Genomic DNA, 5,017 nt, shown 5'->3' with positions numbered 1-5,017 from the left:
CTAACCCTTTAGATGTCCTTCCAGCAGCACAGGAGCTGCTTCTCCGCCACGCAGCCGGGGAAATTTGAAAATGGCCCAACCAGTTGTTAGGGTCTCTTCCCATGTAATCAGCACTAGATGAGTAGAAGTAATGCTTACATCATGAGAAAGGCTTCCATGATGAAGCCCCTGCCCATGTGACTGGGTCATTTTTTAACATTGTCCCAGCTCTGCAGGAGTGGCTCATAGATAAACAGTTGGGAGACTGTCTAAAGGGTGCCTGTTCTTAATGCCTAAGGATAAGACACGTGTGAGAGATGTTAACAGAAACAGCAACCAGGATCTGGAGAGGTATGATCAAATGTGGCGTCTATGAAGAGTGAGTGGATTCAGCTGCTGAATCTGAAGATGGCTTGCCTTGCAATCATTGTCTCTGCGAAGTGCCAATATGAAGAATGGGTATCTTAAATACGTACATCTGATTTCTAGACTTTGCTTATGTGATCATAGAATCATAGAATAGTAGGGTTGGAAGGGGCCTACAAGGCCATCGAGCCCAACCCCCTGCTCAGTGCAGGAATCCAAGTCAGAGCATCCCTGACAGATGGCTGTCCAGCCTCGTCATGAATGCCTCCAGTGTGGGAGAGCCCACCACCTCCCTGGGTAATTGGTTCCATTGTTATGTTGCTCTAATAGTCAGGACGTTTTTCCTGATGTTCAGCCAGAACCTGGCTTCCTGTAACTTGAGCCCATTATTCCATGTCCTGCATTCTGGGATGATCAAGAAGAGATCCTGGCCTTCCTCTCTGTGACAACCTGTCCTAATGAACTAGGACAGACTAATTTTGTCCCTTCCCATGTCTGCCTATGCCCCAAACCAAGTCACATCCTATTTTCATGTGGATTTTTAACAGAAAAAAATGCAAAACTCCTCATGGTTTAATGGATCTTTTAAAGTTGTAAAAAACACTTTTTAAAAGGTAACTACTCACGAGGTGCTCTGAGGGCTGCCCTTCATCTTTCTTTCACAGTTTCTAGTGGGAGCACCTCCCATGTCTACCAGGGACATTGTATGGGGGAGGGGGAAAGATAGCTGCTCCCATCGGTACATGAGAGTGGCCATCTTTTTATGGTACAATGATCCAGCAACAGACAGCATGTCATCATGTGTGGCCACTTCCTGGTACATTTATAAAAGGTTTTTAAAGCCACACTGGTGGTGCCACACTTTTCTAGCTGCTCAGCCCAGCAACAAGAAATTGTTAAAAAGGAATTAGTGGGCAACCCTCACCTCAGCAGTCCAAGGGTAATGCAGATTTCAGGGTGTATTTGGGAACAGTGCATTTGGGAACAGTGGATCAGGTACGTTTGCCCTGAAATTGAACCCCGCCCCCCTAGAATTTCTCACCCGTCCCTATGATGAATACAACACTGAGGATGGAGTAAAAGTGACAACTATTTTTTAGCTAAATCTTTCAACCTACAATTTTAATCCTAAGGAGTTCAAAAGCATTGACATCAGCAAGAAAGTTTCATTTCAACAGAGTGAGCAGTTCTTCATTTTAACTGTAAAACCAATAAATCACCTTCCTGGGAACACACTGTATGAAACAGTCATTCCCTGGGAACTGGGCATCCCACCGCATCGGACCTCTCACCTAACTTCATGGATGACCTCTAAATTGCCAAGAGGCATGTTCTGAGGATGTGAGGGAAGGCTGCACTACCCATGCCAGGGACAACAGTAATTTTCAGATGTCTTGACTATGACATTGGAGAAGCTTCTAACTAAATGTGATAGAAAGCCAGATTGTGGATTCCCAATATGTTTTGAACTGTTTTAAAGACTGTCCCAAGACAGGATTAGAACTGCAATGTGTGTAGGATAGTTTATGAAATACATTTTAGTGTTCCCTCATTACAGGATTCAATCTTTTAAGCATCTGGCTGGTGGTGGCTCAAGGATCTAAGCACCTGTCCTATAAGGCAAGATTATATTAATCTTTATTTATACATTACACTGCAATAACTGTCTAATTCCCCTGTCAATATTCAACCATCACTATCGCTCAGATCTATCCCTCAATGAAATGCCATGGGTTGGATTGATTTAACCTCAGGTTTGATTTAGCTGAATGTATATAAACATTCTACAACTCCTGCAGTGAAGTGGTTTCAGTTAGACAGAAATACATTCTTTGTTCTGATTTGGCAGATTTGCATAATTGCTACAGCTGAACACTTTCCAATTAATACAGGTTTTCTGAGTATTACTTTTAGAGACTTGTGAATATGAAGTGCTTATTGTCACACTGGCCTGTCAGTCCTACAGGGTAACCGTAAGCATGTTTGTTCAGACACAAAGCACATTGTGCTCTCACCTGGACTTTCTCTGAAGCAAGTTTGCATAGGACCACACACCTTTACATCTGGATCTACTGTTTCAAAAGAGAGAAGAATATGCCATATTATCTGTGCTATTGTACAAATAGGAGTAATATCCTGTCACTGCATATTATTCACTTCTTCTCACGTTACCATTATGTGTGGTGATCAAATCTTAATAACGCTTTAACAAAAAAAAATGGTCACGTATTTGTTAAAATTTAGACTGGCACAATTTTATATGTTACTAGGATTTGGTAGAAAAATCTGATGTTGCAGTAAAGTTTGGTGTAAGTCAGATTGGGAAGCAACCATCCTTGGGCTGTGGTTTTCATTGGTTTCTGACATGACATAGTCACTGATTGATTGGCTATGAAAGAACCATAAAATAATTACTTTGTTGTATGAGAATCATCTGTGTTTTGATACTGTGGTTCATTCAAACCTCAGAAATGTGGTCCTGAAAGGCCATCATGAAAGAAAAGCAGCTGAATCCATTTTTCCCAAGTCACTACCTGCTCTTTCCTTCTACAAACGCATTTTCCCCCAATAATTGCTAGATCTGCAAAAGAATTATAGCCCAGCTATTGGCGAGTTTGAGGTCATATCTGCACCATAAATGTATATCAGTTTTGTACCAATGTAGCATCTGCTGTTTCTCTAACTGTTAGTCTTAGACCAGAACTGGGGACAGGTTACACACTGCAGAGTTAAACTATGGAAGTCACTATCATAAGATGTAGAGATGGCCACCAATTTGGATGGTTTTAAAAGGGAATTGGACAAATTCATGGAGGAGAAGGCTATCAATGGCTACTAGTCCTGATGGCACTATGCTACCTCCAGTATCAGAGGCAGTGTGCCTATGTACCCTAGTTGCTGGGGAACATGGGTGGGAAGGTGCTGTTGAACTCATGTCCTGCTTATGGGTTTCCTGTGGGCAGCTGGTTGGCCACTGTGTGAACAGAACACTGGACTAGATGGAGCTTGGTTTGATCCAGCATGGCCTTTATTTATTTATCTAACAACTTTCTTGGCTGCCTTTCAATAAAATACATAACAACAGTTAAAATATGAAAGTGATAAAAACATAAACACAATAAAATAGTGATAAAACCAGCAACAGCAACAACAGTAATCATATCAAGAGAAGGCCATGCTAAAATGATACGCTTTCAAGGCCTTCTTAAAACCCTGCAATGACAGAGTATGGCAGACTTCCAATGGCAACTTGTTCCAAAGGTGCGGAGCCACTGCAGAGAAGGCCCTCTCACATGTGGTTACCCACCTAACTGCTCTCACGGGTGATTTTCCAGCATTCTGGATTGTGTGGAGGTCTCCCACTGATAGCAGAGGCTCTCCTCTTCACAAAGTTGCCATCCAAGTATACAGTGCAACACCAGTGACAATGGAGGGGGCAGGACTAGGTCATTCTTCCTCACATGTTGATTGTCCTCCTATTTTGGATGCCTGAGGAGGGCTAGAGTGGAGAGCTGGAATAAATCTCCTTTTCCCATGAACAGATTATTCTCACTGTCACTGACAATCTGACTCCCAGTCCCAGCCCCATCTCCTGGATATCTTCAGCCTGTGGAACTAAAGACACAGTACCCATTCATGTATACAGTTCCCCATAAGTTAGGCATATAAACATGGAAGTCTGTTTTTTTATGGTCATGTCCCCAGCTGGAATAAATTAGCCATAAGGCACTTCTTTATACCAGAGATAAGGAATAGCAAATAGATAATAGAAGTCTTGATTTGCTGGCAGTGAGTTCTACACAAAATGACCAGGACAGAAAGCCTGACTTCTTAAGAGTTTACATAAGGATAGGAATTGGAAAGTTGGAATTGGAAGCCAACTAGGGACAAACAAAAGAAAAAGTTGGTAAAGTCTTAATATTTCCAATTCCTATTATGCTGGCTTAATGACTGATGTATCTGCATCTATATGTCCAGCCCCAGTTATCCCTCTGTGGACAGAGGGTCCCACATATTTCTGTAAGATCAAGCATCTAGCTAAGTAAAGGGAAACTACTGATTACAGGCCCTCAGAGCTACATAAAGATAATTAAAAGATGATGATGACGACGACGACATAGGACCCATTCAGATACAAGTGTGGTATTTGTATGTGTGATTTGTCTGATATCCACTAAATACTCTTTTGGGGAAGAGATGATTCATCAGATAAATTGGCACACTTAACAAAAACCCCAGACTATTCTTTGCTATCTGTAGGAGATCTACTCAGTCATAGTACATATAGCTGAATTAGATTCGGGGTGCATTAGGGTATTTTAAAAAATGTTTTTACTGTAGAATTTTATTGTTTTAAACTGTTTTATTATATACTTTGTACATTGCCCAGAGTGGCTGGGTGACCAGCCAGATGGGCGATTAATAAATTTAATAAATAAATAAATAAATAAATAAATAAAGATGCCTTGAAATGATGTGTATGAAGTTCAGAGGTTGTATTCCTTCTGTTCCTTCCTCATACACACTCAGGAGGAGTAGTTGGTCATGTTCTTCAACTTTACCATTATCCCCATTCCATACTTTCCAGGTTATTGTAAGTTTCACAAATGGAATGAAATGGAATGGAAGAATGCCCTGGAAATGATTGAATTACCACATATTTTATTTATTT

The sequence above is a fragment of the Heloderma suspectum genome, chromosome 2, assembly GCF_057233095.1.
Source record: "Heloderma suspectum isolate Gila_16-S chromosome 2, 16-S_ref, whole genome shotgun sequence".
Taxonomy (NCBI): Eukaryota; Metazoa; Chordata; class Lepidosauria; order Squamata; family Helodermatidae; genus Heloderma; species Heloderma suspectum.
The sequence above is the reverse complement of the archived record's forward strand: the minus strand, read 5'-3'. Positions refer to the sequence as shown.